Source organism: Pseudopipra pipra, chromosome 1, assembly GCF_036250125.1.
Source record: "Pseudopipra pipra isolate bDixPip1 chromosome 1, bDixPip1.hap1, whole genome shotgun sequence".
In the NCBI taxonomy this organism is placed as follows: Eukaryota; Metazoa; Chordata; class Aves; order Passeriformes; family Pipridae; genus Pseudopipra; species Pseudopipra pipra.
The window spans coordinates 108,039,437-108,059,314 of NC_087549.1; the positions used below are offsets into that span (position 1 = coordinate 108,039,437).

At 39.7% G+C, this 19,878-nt stretch overlaps 1 long non-coding RNA gene across 1 annotated transcript; it reads right to left on the minus strand.

Moving 5' to 3' along the window:
* Positions 1-393: 393 nt before the first annotated feature.
* LOC135419861 (uncharacterized) lies at positions 394-14,375 on the minus strand. The gene is made up of 4 exons (XR_010433195.1): positions 13,872-14,375; positions 13,228-13,335; positions 7,897-8,001; positions 394-1,393 (listed from the first exon to the last, which is right to left on the minus strand). It is a non-coding gene; the product is annotated as an uncharacterized LOC135419861 (long non-coding RNA).
* Between the last annotated feature and the right edge of the window lie 5,503 nt (positions 14,376-19,878).

Sequence of the window (19,878 nt, forward strand, 5' to 3'; positions counted from 1 at the left end):
GTTTATTCAGTTCCCCATTCTGAAAATCTGCTCATTTCTGGACCATGGAACAAGGCACATTTATCTTTTTTCGTTACCCTTTAAAATGACACATCTTTTTAAATTTTGTTAGTTCCATCTATGTGATGTATGAGATCTTCCTGAGCTCATAATATGTCACCACTGCCTCTGGATGACAATATTAGTAATAGATGTTGGGCTGGTGGCAAAGGATATAGCTCCCTGCTCCCTTATTTCTGCTTTTTCTTCTTTTAAGGCCTGAGCCCTGACTATCCTCCTCTGAGAAACTCTGTGTTTGCTAGCAGAATTATAACAACACATAGATAAAAGAAATTTGCCAGCAAGCTCCTTTTAGCTATTTATTTTTATTTCAATTTGCAAAACATAAAAAAGTATGTAGTCTGGGCTGCGAGCACATTTAACAAAGGATTAAAAAAGCAGACCAACTCCTAAGAGCTTTAGCAAACCACTAGCTTTTTCCCACATGCCAGGGCTCTTTGTCACATTTTTCAAGACTAGCAAAGTGAACAGAAAGGGCTCATTGTGGGTGGGCTTGGGACAGAGGTCTAACATGTGTGAACATGGGTTCAGTGCTCTTAGGCTGTTTGCTCCTTCAGTCTTTCTGCCTCTTTCCTCAGTGTCTGCATGGCAGAGGTGTGCATGCACATGCACATGGGCATACATGTGCACATCTTGCTCCAGGTGCATGTGTAGCATCCACGTATTAGAAATTATGCTGTGAGTAGCTATTCACTGCATTAGCTGTTCCTGATGTTTCCTGTTCCAGCTTTCCTCCTGAACTGCCAACATTAACTAACTTTTGCTTGACTGCCAGAACATGACACAATAAAAAAGATAAATTTCAAAGTTCCACAGATAATTTATAACGATTCCTTTCCAATTACCCCCAGTTAGTGTGGATAAACATTTCCCCAGAAGACAAAACACTAAACCACACTCTGGTATTCATCTTGACTTTTTAGAGAGATGGACTTTTACAAAGCGATCTGCTGCTTCACGGGAAGAAGAAAATTCCATTTCTGAAAATCAAGCCTTTGTTTGCAGAGAAACCCATACAGCTTGCATTTGCTGACTCTCTTCATGTGCTGCCAATGTGTGGGGATGGCCCAAGCCTGACTTTTCCTTCCATATTATACTTGGTGCATGTTTGCTTCCCTCGTGGGCTGTGTTTTGAATGTGTTTGTTTAGTTTCTCACTGTCTGCCATACTGGCTTCTTTATTCTTTTCCTTCTCGGTTTGCTGCATATTTTATTTCTGTCTTGCATCTGCACTTTGCTTTGCTTTGCTCAGCTGCGTTTAGCATCCTGATTGTATGAGGATGTGCTTTCTTTGTCTTTTTAACCTCTTCAGCATTAGTGCTCTGTTGGAGAGACTGCAGAAGGGAAGTCCAAAAAAATTAAACCCCTAAAATAAAGTCCTACTGACAGCAAGAAGAAAATTTAAAAGCCAAAAAAAGAGTCTGCAGAAAGCTAAAATTAATAAAACAGGCACAAGATTTTAAAAGCTGCATAATTTCTTCCCAAGCATAATCCAGATGTTACTCAATAAAAGAATCACATTTAAACATAAAAGAATAATATTTATTGCATTGTATAATAACTGTATTTTTTTAAGTGCAAGAAAAATATGAAAATGCCATATTCAGTAATACACAGTTTCCACAGGAATACAAACTTTTCTTAGCATGGTTTATGGCCATTGTGCAATATGGTCCTCTTAATCTCTGGTAGAAGTCTTCAAGGTTTATCATCAGCTCCCAGCATAAATGAACTCAAGATCTGGCTGCTTTTTTACAGAAGCTATCTGGGATCAGTGGGGTCATGCTAAAGATGAAAACGATCTGCACTGCCTGCAGAAATATCTGAGCGGGTCATGCTGGTTATCTTCCTTGCTTCACATCCCTTGTGGAAAACTAGTTGTCAATATTTGCATCAATGGGATGTCACTTGATGAGATACCTCAGATTTCTAAAGTGAACAGTTATACATACCTCATAATCTGTAACTGAACATAACAATAATCCAACTATAGCCAAGCCTGTGAATAGTGAATGTCAGAAGGAGAAAAGAAGCTAACTCAAAATAAGTTTGAAGAAAAGATTAGTAGAGCTGACAGATGGTACAGCACTTCAAGGAAATCACGACTTTCCCCTCCTTCCATCAGTTGCTAAGGAGAGACTATATATAAGAGAGTATCAAGAATATCAGCATTCAGGTAATGCTTAATTCTGATCAGTGTTTGAACCCATGAAGCCATGTATGGATGTAAGATGGTAGGAACATCTTCCATCTTAATCCAACCTGCTTCTTGGGACTGCAGCATCCATCCCCGTGACTATTTCTAAGATGGAATATGGGAATATTCTATCTTTTAAACTCTCCAGAAAACTGTTCAGGAGCATTAACCAGTTCACCATGCAGCTATGTATCTCTTGATTTCCACAAAGGCAAATGGGAACATCTCAGAACATACTTCCTTGCAGCTTAGTGATTCCACATTCAGTAGCTGCTTTAAGCCAGACCAATGATCTTTCTCTTTTCGGCTTTCCACAGGATAGGGTTCAACCCCATCAATGAGTGTATTTCCCTCCCTAACACTCCAGTGATACTTGGCTGAGAGGAGATGATGTAATTGTCATGACTGAAATGAAATTAAGATCAGTTGAGGAGACAGAGTATGAAGAACACACATTTGCTATAGAAATTCATCTGGCAAAGAAAAAAAAAAAACTTGCTTTTTTAAAAAACGATTGCAAGATGCATATTGTTTACTCAAGCTTTAACTGACTGAAGGGGAGAATTGAAAGGGTTGTTGGGAATCAGGCTACATCTAGATGGAGACCAGCCACCAGCAGTGTTCCTGAGGCCTCAATCCTGGAGATAGTTCTGTTCAATATATTTATCAGTGATCTGGATGCACGAATTGACTGCACCATTAGCAAGCTTGCTGATGATACTGAACTGGGAGGTGTCATTGACTGTCTTGAAGGACAAGAGGCCTTGAAGAGGGATATGGATAGATTGGAGCATTGGGTAATGATTCACGGGATGAAATTTAACCACCTGAAATGCCAGATTCTGCACCTAGTACAGAGTAATGCCAGGTACAAGTATAAACTAGAAGAGGAGTGGCTGGAGAGCAGCCCCCTAGAAAGGGGCCTGGGGGTGCTGTTTGACAGGAGGCTCAATAGGAGTCAGCAGTGTATGCCCTGACAGCCAAGAGGGCAAAACTCATTCTGAGGTACATCACACACAGCACAACCACATGGCCAAAACGGGTGATTATCCTACTGTGTTTAGAGCTGGTGTAACCTCATTTTGAACATTGTGTGCAGTTCTGGGCCCCAAATGTGCTTCCAGAGGGGGGGACCAAAGGTGGTGAAAGGGCAGGAAGGCATATCCTTTGAGTTGCTGATCTCTTCTCCCTGGGATCCAGTGATAGGATTTGCGGGAATGGTTGAAAACTATAGCAGGGAAGGTTTAGACTGGACATTAGGAAGCATTTCTTTACCAAGAGGATGGTCAAACAGTGGAACAGGCTTCCTATAGAGATGGTTGATGCCCCACACCTGTCAGTGTTGAAGAGGCATTTATTTGGACAAAGCCCTTAACACCATGTTCAATTTGGTCAGCCCTGAAGTGGTCAGGCAGTTGGACTAGATGATCATTTTAGGTCTTATCCAGCTGAACTATTTTATTTTACATTCTATATTCTATATTCTATATTCTATATTCTATATTCTATATTCTATATTCTATATTCTATATTCTCTTCTAATCCTTCCTTCAATAGAAGCACTGATATATTGCCTGCTAAATTATCTCCTTTGTCTCTTACTTTAATTATATTATATCTACTAATTTCTGAAAAGACAAGAAGTATTGGAGAGACATTCCAGCTGAGGAATAACCAACACAATCCTCAGATTTAGGTGAAGCCATGTTAACAACATTTTCCTCTTAAACAACATGCAGCACCCTAAAAAATGGCTACTTTTTTTAGTAAAGTGATGCAAAAAAATTTATTTGGTGGCCATACACAATAATGACGATTATGATGGGAATATATATGAGTTAATGAGGAGCACTCTTACTTGAGAACTGAAATGCACTAACAGAACAGGACCTTCAGGTGTACAGGATGGAGTCACCATCTCAGAGAAGGATGCAGTTACATGTTGCAAAGTCCTATTTCATGAAAGAGCTTCAGGGGAGGGAAAAGGATCAGGCTTGTACATTTTTGCAATGGAAAGCACCAAAGAGAGCCTAAAGCACCCTTAAGTGTTACTGGGATAATCCCCTAGGCTATAGTGTAGGTGAGGTTTAGGTGACTGTCAGCAAAATGTGCTGCAGATTAACTGCACGTGATGATGACACACAGAATGGAAGGCATAGAAAAAACAAGAGACTGGTAGGGCTAGTAGGAGGACAGGGCCAGTGGTGGTAGCTGGGGGATATTCATAAATTTTATGACTAGAAAGGAAGACAATAAGAAGCAAAGGCTGTAAAAGTGACTAATATGATTTAAGGCCAGCAGGAGAGGGAGCAGAGGTAAATGGATTAAGCAGTCACTGGAGGCAAGTTTTTTGGGTCAGAGCACAACAGTGGGGGTGAGGATAGACAAACATCACTCAGGCTCATTTCCCAGACCTTCCTCAGTATGCACTGCTTCTCTTATTCCACATAACAAAGACTTAAGAACCTCCTCAAGATTCCTCTTTTTTGGCTTGACTGACTTGGCTTCAATGAACTAGCTTCCATACTGGTGCTGTTCAGCATTGATCTTTCCTTTGTTTTTTGCTGTGTGGTCTGTAACTATCTCAGGCAGACCACAAGTGCCATAGTAAATCATTATAGAGGGAAAGTATAAATAACAGAGAAATGCAGCACCTAAACTGTACCTGAATTACACCTATGGTGTTTTATGAATAATAATCTACCCAGTTATACAAATGAATGGCAGAAATAGATAATGAAAGGGTAAGATGTAGAACTTGAACCAGATGTGCCGCAGCTCTGGTCAAATTAAGATGCCGTCAAGAATTTGAAACATTATGCCACACAGGTTTTCTAAAGCATTTAGTAGCACACAGAAAACTTGTTCACTTGGGGAGAAGCTGTGACATATTTCTAACCCAAGAAATATTACAGACCGAGTTGTCATCAGTAAAAAACAAGTTGGACTGAAGTGAAAGAAATGGTAAAAAAGTGACAATAGGAAGCCATTATGGGACACTGGGGGAGGATGAGAAAGCAGAACAGGAAATGTTTATGTAGATAAAGGAAGCCTGCAAAATAGCTACAACAGGAATCATAGAAATTTCAATCATCCTATCACTGAGGGGAATGGTAATTAGGAAGTATCAAATAAATGCAAAAAGCTGAGGACTTCACATAGCCCTGAATTGTCTTTAGTTTATGAATATGCAGCTCTAGATAGAGAAGCAACAGCCTCAGAAAGCTCACATCCTGGCTTTTATCTCCAATCCAAAATAGTGCAGAATTGAAAGAATCAGTTTATTGACCTTCTGGGTTATACTACTAGCTCTATTTTCTCAGGCCTTCTGCAGATGGTTGGGGGCTGGTATATTCACAGAGGATGTGGTTTATTTAACTTCTGGGGATTGACTCTTGTCATGTTTGTAGGGAGCATAAACTATAAATTGTTGCGAAGAGAACTTTGCAAGCTATGAGATGGTTAAGTGGCTACACTGTTTTACCTGAGTTATTCTTAACTGAAGTTGGCATAAAAGATAGGCAATAACTAGTCATTTCTGGAAATCTCAATATACACTAACAAAAGTTTAGTTCCATTTGCAGTTAAAAAAATCATGTACAAAATCCATTTTGCTGACAGCAATACCATATTGGCTTCTGTGAGGTTTAAATTCTCCACTGCAGAAGTGCCCTTAAGAAAGGGAGGCATTGGCAAAGCTTCTTTGTCTTGCAGTTGTAACAGAGTTGAAACACAGTTGAAAAGTTGAAAAGACGTGCATTTCATTGAAGTCCTGAAATACCTCACTAAGAAGTTGAAACAAAGTTGAAAGAACAGTTAAGTGAAAATTACTGGATGTTACTTAGGTGATCTTAAAGCATCTGGTAGCATTGGTTTTCTGTCCATCCCGAGGTTTTTGCTTGCCTTCTACTCAGACTCTGTGCTTCTGCTGCACCGTTCCAAGCCTTCCTTTACCCAGGGTTTCCACCTGGTCCTTCCAAGTTGACATACAGATACCCTTGGTGCTGGCCTCACCCAAAGCCATGAGGCAAGCATAAAATAGGTCGAAGTCCCCTCTCATACTGGACTTCAATAGACTCAGGGAACATCATCTTATACGAATGAGACTACAGTCAGAAAATAAAAAGAGTGGCAAGAGTAACCACCAAATAGTTACAGGATATAGTTCAAAGCATGTTCTTCTGAGAAGCAGAATCTCTACAATTTATTGCACTAGACTTAATTTTTGCAAAGATTCATCTGAACAAGTACTGGTATGTTACAATTCATAGCACATATGTCTGCTATTGTTATCATTCTGCACAACAATAATCACTTTAATACTAGCCCTGACTTCATTCAGTATTACTACTATAACACAGAATATTCCTTGACATCTGCTAAAATGGATAACATGATTTCATAGTATTTTATAATTTTTGGTCTTTATTTGCCCTGGTGAAAGATGTTCTAGCTTGATATTGCTCAAGACATAACTGTTGTGTCTGGAGTCATCCTTGTTTGTGTAACAGGAATCACACTTCTGCAACTTGCAGGGGATTAAAATGAGAATTTATTTTATAAGGAGACTGTGATTCACTAAGGTCTTGATGAAACTGTGGGAGAAAAGTGCATAGTTAATTCTACTTTTCTCTGATTCCATGTGTACACTGGTCTCCAAAAGCTCTGAAGAGAGGTTTTCAAGAACAAACACTAATCAAACCTTTTCCTTGGAAACTCTCACTAGCAGCCTGCAGAAATGCCTGCTTTATTTTAACTAGTACTTTCAGCAGTATCACACAACTGCTTTCATAATTTCAAAACTCTTATTTAAATAGCTGTGACAGTCAAGCCAATTATGCGCCCAAGACCAATTTTTAGTTATCTTTGGTCAGCTTCCACTAAAAACATATTTGTATCCCATTGCTGTCAGCTGAAATATTCTTTGGAAATCAGTATTATTTATCTCACTAGTTACCCTTTAACTTGCTTTTGCTTATTTTTACAATTTTTCCTTTTTTCCCTCTTCTACATTATTTATTTTTTTAAGGCTTACTACTTATTGTTTCTGCTGACCTTTGGAACCCTGAGCCTATGATGCTCTGGGATACTTTTTCCTATTTAAAATTCAAAAAGGGACATTCTAGTTTCCTTTCTTCCCCCCCCCCCCCCCCCCAAATATTTTCTGCCAGCTATTCCCTTTCAATAACATGACTACTTGATTTTGTTTCCCCAACTCATAGAAATTCATGTTAAAATAGGAGTAGAAGAGATTCTTTTGGCAGCCTGCCTGCTGAACTCTAGAAATGCCACTTCACATAGTCCATGCTTTGGATGGTTGAGTGAGTTCCAGAGAATATAGCTGGGAAGAAAAACCTGCAGATTGAAGTCTGTTAATCTGAGGAGAGGGGAAGCCATCCTCTAAATTGTTTCATTTAGATCATCACATATCTGTTTTATTCTGAGTGCTTCATTTTGGCAAAGTAATTCATTCTCTTTGCTGCTTCATTTGCTGGTCACTGTGATAACTCAGACGGCAGGCACTAGTGGTGCCAGTGAATTTTGTGACACTGACACCCATTTACTAATAAGCACATTAAGATATGGCACACAGACAACTATACAGTTATTAGATAGTAATGACTTTAGACCTGTGCTTACCTGAGTGTCCTTTAAGGCAGGAATCTGGCTGGGAAAGGATGGCTTTGTTGTCACTTCATGGTCATCTCTCCAACAAGATGATCCTAATGATATAACTGGGAAGTCCTAAAAGCATTTCAGTCTTTCATAAGTGAAATTAAACTGCAAGTTTACACTCAATCTTCGCATGGAAAATGTTAAAATTCACAGCAGATTTCCAGACATCTGCTTCCCAACTGTTTTTAAAATCTAGGTCATTATATATAGGTGGCATCAGATAAGTCTCCATGGAAGTCTCAGAATATTTTAAACAACAAAATAGGTCAGCTTTCTTTAAAGCTTGTAACCATCTAACACAAGTTTTTGTATGTGTACAGTCCAAGAAAGGTTAAATATCTCTCTTGACCACTCATTGAATAGAGATTTTTACTATTCCACATTCTCATAGCTCTCAAGACAGCATTTTCTAGATGAATTCCCCTGCTATTTCAATCTGTTTGATGGTTTTTGCCATTCACTATGAAACCTATGGCAATATAAATCCTATCTTGTTCCAGACCTTGGTCATTCATTTCCACATGCATTTCCACAGTCATTCCTTGACTGCAGGCATTTTCCCCAAGTTGAAAGTTTGATGGACTACTACTGTTTCTCTGATTTTGTAATTATTATTGTCCTCCAGACTAGGACTGAAACAGCGGTTCCAAATGGTACCCCGCTCTCTTTGTGCAATTTTACACATGCTTGCAAACAAATTTCAGACTAGCAGGCAACACACACTAATCTACATCACGCAGAGCAGAGGTATGCTGTAGTGCAGTGCTGGAGAGACCCAGGTGGTTTCAGTGGCAGAAGGATGATGGATGGGTAAGACATTGCTGGGTGAGGAAAGTAGTGGATGCTCTGACTTGGACTTTCTACAGGTAGAAGCTACTTTACCTGTGGAGCAGAATGTTGGAGGGGATGCTGCTGTAACTGAGGGCAGATGCGTCAGCTTGGGAACCTTTATTCTGGTACCCTTGCCATGGATCAGGTCCACTGCTTAGGGCCATAATCCAGTTACAGACATGTCATGATTACAAGCCCAGACATGTCATGATTACAGCCCAAAGACAGAACTACAATCAAAGCCTGACACATTTTCCCATCACCAGTCTGAGTGCCTGAGAGACCAGCTGAGAGCCAGGTCAGCGTGAGAAGGTCCTCACTAGCCTTAGTGAAATGCATGACATTTGGCAGCTCTATGGGCTATTGAAACCCCTAAAAACATTCCCAGTGCTATCAGAGGACTGCAGATCCTCCTTACAGGCTGCTTTCCTTGTACCATGAGAGTGCTTCAGGAACTCAGATAGTATCACCAACTTCTGAACATAAATTCACCTTCATCTGAAAGTGTTTATTATTTTTTCTCCTGAGCTTTTTATGCCTCCTGGTAATTTTTATGTACTTACCCACAATTGCCAAAGAATAAACTTGTCTCTTTTTTCATTTCTTTTCATTGCAACCAATGCAATATCCTTGTGACCATTGCAAATTCTACCACCACTGAGCTCTTCTGGCATCATGCTGGCTTGTGTTTTTAGGGTAGAGGAGAAGAGGGTTTTGTGTGGTCATTTAATGCATGAGAAAACTCATTAATAGATTTTCTGGGTAACTGAAATGTTGTTTTTTTCTGCAGAATAGAGAGAGCCTAACACTGCAAGCTTCCTCCTGATGCCCTGGCAATTCCAATTTGGTGTGACTGTTTCTTTGGAAGGGAAGAGTAGCTTGAACTCTGTCCTTATTCATTTTCAATGCTGCATCTAATCAATGAAGCAATTGTAATTTTTTGGTGATGTGAGTGTTGGCGTGTTTTAAACTGACAGGAAACCCATCACTTGTACAATTGCTAGGCCACAAGGTGAGAATGAGAAGGAACCAGAACAGAGACTATGAATACAGAGCTGAGCTCACAGAGCTGAGCCCACACATAGCTGAAGAAACTCACACACCACTCTCAAACAGTCGAAATAACCAGTCCCTTCATATTGGCACATTTGTAACCTGTTGTTGAGAAATTAAGGCAATGTCAAGAGCAGATGATAATTACTTAAGCTAAGCTGTATAAAACAGCAACAGATAGACTGCTCAAGCAGAGAGTTACAAAGATTTTGTGCAACTAACAAATAATGAAATAAAAGTATTGTGTGCAAATTGAACCGCCTGAAAAAAAACCAAAGTGAAAAGGTCTGTGTGCACTGTCAGTGGCTCCTTGTATCCCTGGGGAAGGGCGCTCTCTTTCTTGGCCATGGGAATACAATGCCGTTCCCTGAAGATGGCTAGAAGCAATACAGCCATCTACTGACTGACAGAGTTAACCACAGCATCTTTATGTGCTCATTTAACTTGCCATTTCCATCCTAAAATTGTGGCCTGTGGAAAACTGGTTTTCAGCAGAAGCCAATTACTGAAGCGCACAATTAATAGCTGATTAGTAACTTGCTGAGTCTCCCTATTACTCATTGCTTTGACATCTGGTTAGGTAGCTATGTGAATAAGCAGTCCTAAGCATGTGCCATGTATTTTCCCAAGCATGAGATGGCATCACATCTCATGGTTGACACGCAAGGTTGGTGTTTGCTGAACACTGACCACTTCATAAAAGTCTGAGAAACACTCTGGACACCAACAGAGTGTTGTCAGAGCAACCAGGCAAAATAAGGCGATGTGAGTGTTTTACTTAGGAATTATTGAGGGTATTTGCTTACGTTTAAGAGCTGTTTGTAGGTTGTATGCTGATGCACTTGTTTGGAAATGGAGCCTGACATGCAATACCCCATGTGCTATGTGACCTGAGGGCTCACATGTCCTAAGACCATGGAGTCTTGCAGGAAGTCCATGTCTTGCCACTGACTCTCATTAAAACAAACAAATGAAGAACATTTCAAGTTCATGTATAAGGAAAGTGTGAAAATGGAATGAAAATGCATGAAAAAGATTATTTGTGCAATGGTAACACCTAGATCCTGGATGGATGTCAAGAAGCTCCCTTTTACCAAAAGGCTTTTTTTATCCCTAAAGGAAAAAAAATTGTTGCTGAATAATCATATAAGGTTCAGCAGGAACAATATCCATGCTAGCAAACTGAAAAAATACCTGACATATTTTGTGCACAAGTAGCTGGCTGAGCGGTCCAAAAAGCACTCACAAAAACATAGTGAAATAGCAGACTTTGTGTAAATATAAAAAGTCTTGCATTGTTATGAAATGACTGTAGAGATCAAGACTGATCAGAGCAACTGACTCTGCCCAATAAGCCTCATGACAGGTTGGTGAATGGACATGGTGAATGAAGTCCCACGGTCCTCCTTCGGTTTAGGAGGAGCTGTGTAACCTGCAGTGCTGCTGTGAAAGCTCTAAACGCAAACGCTCTGTAGGCAGAAGGCTGATTACATACACACATGATTCCTACCCTTGTTGGAACTGGAGCATCCAGATTTACACGACTAAGACTTCTCTTTGAAGTGTCACTATGAGGAAATTGTGCCTTTCTTCTTCTTGCAACCACTTCAGCATGGCTTTAATTCAGCATGGCTTGAATTAAATTATAACTATGTTTAATCCCTATTGCTTACAAACCCATGGGCTGAATTCACCCTTTGCAATTTTAGAAAGAACAAAAGCCAAGGCATCAAGAATTACAGGCAAAATACCCCTCCTAGGTTATTTTGTTGTTTCTTGTTATTGCAAATTAAATGTTACTATAGATTCTCAGGACACAGTGTAAATCTCAATGTATATGAGCAAAAAGATTTTGAGACTTTAAACTGAGATTCAAGACTCTTCTTATGATATTCAAAAACTTGTAAAAACTTTCTTTAAATAAGAGTGTGATGCTTAATGGACAGAGATAAATATGTTATTATATAATCTTATAGCTACAAGAACAGCATTTCAGGCTGAGAAGGTTATATTTTTCAAAGTACAGATGTCAGGATGACATCTAAAAAGAAAAACACACGTAGACAAGCATGCCAAAATATTTAGAAGGAAAATCCAAACCAGCTTGTTTCCACTCAAAAGTAAACCAGAGTGTCATCACAACAAACATAAGACAATGGCTCAGACATAACAAATTATAAACACACAAAATATATGTATTTCCAGAACAATTGGATCCTGTTTCTGTAAATACTTGTGGACTTGAGTGAATGCATTAAGTTTCCTAGGATTGCTCATGAGCAAAGTTATTAGTTAGAGTCTGTAATTCTCCAGTCATGTGCAATGACATTTGCAAACCTGTAGGACTGGAACTTCAAAAATGGTAACTTGTTCTGAAGAGCGATGGTTTCTTTTCTATGGGTTGGATAATATTTAGCAAGCATTTGGTAATTTTTTAATAAATAATAATAATAATAAGCTATACATACAGCTATGCAGTAGAGCCTAAAAATCAACAGATTTTTCATAATCATTAGACTGGCAATTTTAAAAGGTTTTCCTCTTTTCCCTCACAAAGGCACATTCTCAGCCCAACAATTATTGAATTATGTGGTTATTTTCACTGTATAGCACGAACACACAGGGTGTATGGTACAGGGAGAGAGAGAAATCCTGAAGGCAGTGCTGGGAGTGATACTGCCGGGAGATAATGGCTGCACCACAGTTGCAAGCAGGGAGAAGGTGCATGCTAATTTCAAGCATTTTCATCACTACCCTGCTCCCACCCAGACACCACTGCCATAACCCCACTCCTAGCTCCATTCCTCATGCCACAGATACCACTGGAAGAAAGCAGTGGTGCTGGGCCATGCCATGCCTGGAGCATGCTGAAGAAGGCTTGGAAACAGCAGTCTTGCTCTGCTCTGCCCTTGCCATTTCCTCAGACCATGTCCTGGGAGCTGGGGAGGCAAACTCGAGACAAACAGCACTGCTGTGGTTAGTGGAGGAGCAATCCTTTCTTTAATAAAAAGCTGGGTATTCACTTACATATCTTAATTCTTTCCATGCATGTCCTTTCTTGCTCTCACCCCCTAAATTTTGCTCCAACAGAAAAACAGGAATTTGGTCTCATATCTGGGATTTCTGGATAGCTAGCAACCTGACTGGATGTGCAGTAGTGCAGATCAAATGATGGCTGCCCTGATAAGTGGCCAGCACACATACATAGATCAACTGCACTTCAAGTGAATATAAACGTGAGGTATCTGGACCATGTCACACTTACTACACAGATGACAGTTATCTGAGTATATGCCAGGAGATGCCTGTATCCTCATTTCTGCCTGTGTTGTCCTGAGCTTAAGTTAGGGATGCTGGCACAAACTTTATACAAGATAAGATAAAACACTTTTTAAATATCTGACAGAGTACCTGTAATGTAAATCAGCAGCCTGTCGTGTTTCAGAGGAATTTTTCCTTTGAGCATGAAAAATTCTGGCTGCCACCAAGTTGCTTTCTTTTTTTCTTAGGTTTTGAGACCTAAAAACAGTCAAAGAATAATTAGACTATAGGAAGGAGCTTTCCAATTATATTACATTTTACGTTGCCATTGATCCAGATGAGTCCATCACTGCTTCCGGGAGGTAAAAGGGATGAAACTCTTATAGGCAATGCCTCAACAGAGCTTGTATATTATAGAGAATGAAACAAGCATCTCTTCAGACAGCACTTGGGCAGTTCTTAACTGGGGGATAAGTTATTTTCCCAATAAACTATGCCCTTTCCTAACCAAATGCTTCCTGACACTGCTCTGAACACTGGGGCTTGGGAGTACGTTTAGATGGCAAGTTCCATGCACTAATTATACACTATTGCAAAAAGAACTATGAAGAAAGGGTCACACTTTGTTTCTTCCTAGTTTAATTAAATATTGCTTTGTTCTCAAATTAAGAGAGATCCTTTAGGGCTTATTACTTCTATAGTTATGGACCCAGAACTGTGGGGCAGCCTATCGTGACTGTGCCATGATGTAATGCACAAAGAAGCCCCTATTCTGCAGACAGTTATGCACCTACCGCATTTCATAAATTTCTGTAAAGCACAACCCGCTAGTTGCTTGGTCTACAGCTAGTCACTGTGGAGAATAGTCTCTGTTCCAAAGGGCTTATAACCTAAAAAAAAAAAAAAAAATAAATCAAGCAAGTAGCAAAAAACAAGGAAACATTTAGAGTGAGGAACACTATTCCAGGTCTCAGTGTCGCTTTATCGTATAATACCCTGTCAGTGTCTGGGTAGGAGCCGACTGCAATTTCTTCCACGTGGGCAAACTGCTAGGTCCTTGATGTTAATGGGGCGTCACATGAGTAAAGAATGCTACTGATGAAAGCAGAAGTGGGATCACAACACTGATGTCCTCAGTAGCCTCTTGTGGGCAGTAAGGTCAAAGGCTTTTTGAAAGTTAAAAATCAATTATATCAGTAGACTTCCTTGTATTCACTGCTTTGCAAAAAAGATCTTTCTCTGTAGCGATGCTGATTTGTCTCCAGTTTATCTTAGTAGTGTCTTAGAATTATTTGAAATTTAAAAAGACAAGGAATTTGCTAAATGGAAATAGTATTTTTGACAAAGACAAAGGCTCTTCTAAAAGAAAATCATGACACTACCGGGTTTTGTTAGATTTCCCATGGCCATTTTAGCTATTTGTTTTAATTAATTATTTGAAATTATTCTTCTTCAGCATTCGGCAAAAAACCACTTTGTTTACATTTTAACAATTTTTTTTATAATTCTCATAATGTTTAAAATGGGTGACAAATTATTGATAATATAGATCTAATTCGAACTCATGTTTAGGAATAATTACTGGTACACAAAAAAATTCCAAATAAAACTCCACACTAGCTCTGCAACTAAAAAGCCATTCTATACAACCATAGTCCATGTCTAATTTCAAATCAGAGATCTGATCTGACATCATAAAACACAGAGGTCTAGCTCTTTTATACTGCTGTTTTACAGAATAAAGAAGGGCCCACTCGAGTCCTGTCCCAGAAAGATACTGCTCACCTAAAACTTTTCTATCACTGCAGCTGTTTAACCAGCATATTTACTTTTTGATTTCCCTTGGAACAATAAGATACCAAGACATTATCTTACCAGTCTGTCTCTTTTGAAGCACCTCAAATGTAAGAAGGAAACGTATAGGTAATTGCTACTTCTCTTCAGTCTTGAAGATATCACCAGGGCAAAAATGTTTGCAGATGAATCACATTTTCATTTCACCAGTTCAAGAGGTTATGCCTTGGACATGTGTTGCCAACTCTGCTGGTAACATTGCACACAGTTAAAAGTGTTTTTCAGGATTTGTCAATAAATCCACCTTCATACCCCTCTTAGAAACCAGATCTTGGTCCTATAGGACTTTATTCCAGAAATCAACTGTTGGAACTGCATAGCCCTGTTTAATTCATTAGAAGCCCACTGCTATGTTGCTCTCTGTTCACCAGCTACCTATTGCAAACTGGTGGGGCCTTAAACTGTCACGTTCTTTACAAGATTTGCAAGTGAAAGCAAGTAGTTCTGTATTTCTCTTTCGGTCTGCTCCATTTGAATTCTCTGATGGCTAGAAAGAAGAAAGCTTATTAGCTTTCTTATCAGTGAATATGCTCTCTCTCTTAATAGCCCCTTAATTCTTGAAGCCTTCAGGATTGTAATATCTGAGACTGTGACCCCTTGTGAGGTTTGATGGAAATTTTCTACTGGGCTCAAAGGTTAGGGGGAGAATCAACTGGTACATGTAGGAAACATAAGCATATAAATCCTAAAAAACAACAGAGAAGCCCATTATTATATTTAAACACATACGCATTTCAGCTTGTTTGCTTACAGAAATATCAGAAATAACACTGACAAATTGTATACTTCTTGTCGAAAGATATGTAGTCAAACCTGTCTATCAGTACCGTTAATATGGCAACAAAAAGGCTTCCGAAGACATTTTTCCTGACGGAAATCTATTATGGAAATTCCTATAGTACTGTTGTGAATTAGTAATATTTCTGTTACTGAAGGGATGACACACACTTCCAGAGTGAAAAAACCCATGTGAACATGACCTTTCCCTTAGTTTTCTTAAGGAATAAACCTCTCTGGCTTCATGTATACAACCGAAGGAAGCACAAACAGCACAAACCCACTCTTTCTTCCAAATACATCAAGTTTTCCAGATCATTAATTGAAATGTAAATTCTGTGATTTACAATAAAAAATCTTGGCAAGGAGTGAAATACTGATTTTCTCAAAGTCATTTGTTCTAAAGAAGTAATGTGGGAATCCTTGTGATTGTTTCATGGTAAGGCACAGTTTTTAAAAAATCTCAGAGAGAACTGATGTGTCTGAGCATACAGATTCTCAAGTTCTTTCTGGTTGTCATCCCACATACAGGTCAGTCATTTCACATGACCTCAACTATTAGTATAAATAACAGAAGAGGTTGAATTTGTTGGTTGCAACTCAGCTTGTAGCTGCTGTGATTTTACTTTGTGTTACAGTGCCTAAGCTATCCCCTGCTGGCTTTTGCAGAGGAATGAAAGAAAGAAATGTTCCAGAGTTTTTAGACTGTACACTCACTATCTTTTCAGAAGATAAATAAATAAAATAATTAACTATTTAATCGAGAAACAGAGATGATATTTTACTACCAATAACTTGAGATTTTGATCTATTCCAGCTTGATAAATGGATATCAGCATAGACTAGAATCACAGAATCATAGAATATCCCAAGTTGGAAAGGACCCATAAGGATCACTGAAGTTCAACTGGCCCTGCACAGCACAACCCTAGGAATCACACCATGTGCCTGACAGTGTTGTCCAAATGCTTCTTGAACTCTGTCAGCCTTGGTGCTGTGATCACTTTCCTGGAGAGCCTGTTCCAGTGGCCAAACAGGTGGTTGCCCAACCTCCACCTCCCCTGGCATAGCTTCATACCATTCCCTCAGATCCTGTCACTGGTCACCAGAGAGAAGAGATCAGTGCCTGCCCTCCACTTCCCCTTGTGAAGAAGCTGCTGACTGTGATGAGGTCTCCCCTCAGTCTCCTCCAGACTCAACAAGCCAAGTGAACTCAGCTGCTCCTTAGGTGAAGTCCCCTCAAGACCCATCACCACCTTCATTGCCATCCTCTGGATGCTCTCTAGTAGCTTAATCATATAGTGTATCTTCTGTGCCTAACTTACTTAAGAACCTAGAAACATAGGATCTCATATGACCTGAATTTTTCCTTGGATAGTCTAATGACTGTATAAGAAGCCCCAACTCTCATTTTAGGTACCTGTTTTATTAATTTCAAGAGTCAGAAGATGATTCCTCAGTCTTTCATAATTTTAATGCATGAATTCCTTTATTTAAAACAATAATTTTTTTGGCATTCTTAAAAATTATTTGTCACAATTTTTCTTCTGAACTACAGAGATGTCACAGATGATACAAGTATGCAAAAAGATTTCAGTGGATGTGTCAAGGTATGTCAAGCCAGACAGGTATTAAGAATAATGACATAATTTCTTGCATGTTAAAATATCAAATGGACTCTTAGTGTGATACGATACTTCACAATGTATATTCATAAGACATTTGTGCCCCCATGACAGGGAGGTTGGAACTAGGTGATCTATAAGGTCCCAACCCATACCATACTATGATTCTATGATTTTCTGGAACATAAATTAATGTCAAACTATTTTTACAAGGTTCTAAGTTTTAGTCCTACAATGAGATTGTTGCAAGTGTCGTTCTGACTCCCGAGGGCCTGTGGAGAGTGCAGGGATCTGCCTACAGAACTGGCACAACATGCAGCTTCTAAAATGCCATCACAGAAAAGGTCTTACTGTTCTTAGTTTGTAACTCAGGAGATTTATTTGTCATCTCAATCTGAGGTTTTGTATACTAGTTAAAGTGTGTGTTATAGAAATCCTATGTGTGACTGTCAAATCATCAAGCAATAAGACTGCAACCATCCTGAATGCAAAATTTAAAACATACTGTTCGCATATTAATCCTTCCAAGTGCTCGTGATCAGCTAGCTGATCCATTTTGGTGTATTGCCTTATGTACAGATATTTGCCTAGTGCTTGGAAATTGTAGTCTATTCTTGGAAATTCCTGGGAATTCCAAGTAACATACTCTGGAAGTGACAGCATGTTCAGAATTTCAAGTGCAAACAATTGTTCTTATATAACATGGGAAGGTCTGGGAAACTGGTATGAGCACATCAAATATTGCAGCTGAAGGTGCTATCAAGTACCAGCCGCCCACTTTTACAATTTGATAAGAAATCTCAAGGATAACAGGTGCTGTAGGAACAGAGAGGTCTCATGCTCCATCTCAAACACAAGGTTTGCAAAGGAGCGGTTGTAGAGGAAAGTAATTATAAATCAATGAACATAAAAATTAAGACCTCTCTGTTTTTGCAAATTCTCACATTAGCTGTTGTCCATATTCAGGTTTTATTTTAAAGGGAGAATTAGGTCTTGGCTGCTAATGATATTCCTGCAGGCTCCTTTTTTATCTTTCCCTTCAGAAGTTTGAGCTCCTTACAGTCCTGTCTTTATTAGCAGAATTCTCCGTGCCTCACTTCAGCTTAATGAAAAATCTGATTCTTTGGCATTAAAGGGACACTATCTACTGGAAAAATCAGACCTGCCTGAAACTCTTGTGCCTTCTGTAGTTACATATAGCATTTGAAGACAGAAGGAAATATAAGGAAAGCACTGTTTGTTTGCTCAAGAGACAATTATTTTTTATAATAATTTTCTTGTTTTTATTAAGTTAATGAGGCCAACTTTTATTGCAGACATCTTTAGTAGAAGTCTCATGCACTGAACTTTTCCCTTATTCATTGTCATTTTATCCATCAACGTTGAAGGTTATCCCTTAAAGCATTTTCTTCCCAGAAACTGAAAAATCATGTAAGATGATTAAATTTTTGCAGTGCTCACCTGGAAATGCAGAAATTTATTTTATGGTTTTAGACAGAACTCTTGAGAACCATTAGCAGTCCATACTGGGACAAGTGTTGTTTAACATCTCCATTAATGACATAGACAAAGGGATCGAGTGCCCCTCAGCAGGTTTGCAGAAGTCACCAAGCTGAGTGGTGCTGGGATGCCATCCAGAGGGACCTGGACAAGCTTGAGAAGTGGGCCTATGGGAATCTCATGAGGTTTAACAAGACCAAGTTGAAGGTGCTGCACCTGGGTTAAGGAAACCCTTGTTATCAATGCAGGCCAGGGAATGAGCAGATCTAGAGCAGCCCTGCCAAGAACAACTTGGTGGTGCTGGTGGATGAGAAGCTGGACATGAGCCAGAAATGTGTGCTCACAGCCAGAAAGCCAATTTTGTCCTGGGCTGCATTGACAGCAACATGGCCAGCAGGTAAGGGAGTGATTCTGGCCCTCTATTCTGCTCTGATGAGAGCCCACCTGGAGTGCTGCATCCAACTGCATCCTCAGCCCAGGAAGGACCTATGGGAGAGAGTCCAGACCGCCAACATGATTAGAGGGATGGAGCACCTCTCCTATGAGGAAAGGTAAAAGGAACTGGATTTTTTCAGCCTAGAGAAGGCTTCAGGGTGACCTAGTTGTGGCCTTCCAGTACCTGAAGAGAGCTTACAAGACAGATGGCGGACATGTAGTGACAGGACAAGGGGGAATGTCTTTAAACTGAAAGAGGGGAGGTTTAGGTTAGGAATAAGGAAGAAATTCTTCCTTATGAGGGTGGTGAGACACTGGCTCAGGTTGCCCAGAGAAGTTGTGGATGCCCCATCTCTGGCAGCGTTCAAGGACAGGTTGGACGGGGCTCTGTGCAACCTGGTCTAGTGGAAAGCATCACTGCTTTCCAGTGAGGTTGGAGGGAGGCAGGGAGGAGGGAGGCAGGGAGGTTGGAACTAGATGATCCTTAAGGTTCTTTCCAACCCAAACCATCCAGTTATTTTGTGATTCTGTGTGATTTTATGGCCTCCACTCCGGCCATAAAATAGCATTTCCTGAACCTCACAAGGATATTTGGGGTAAATATAGAGAG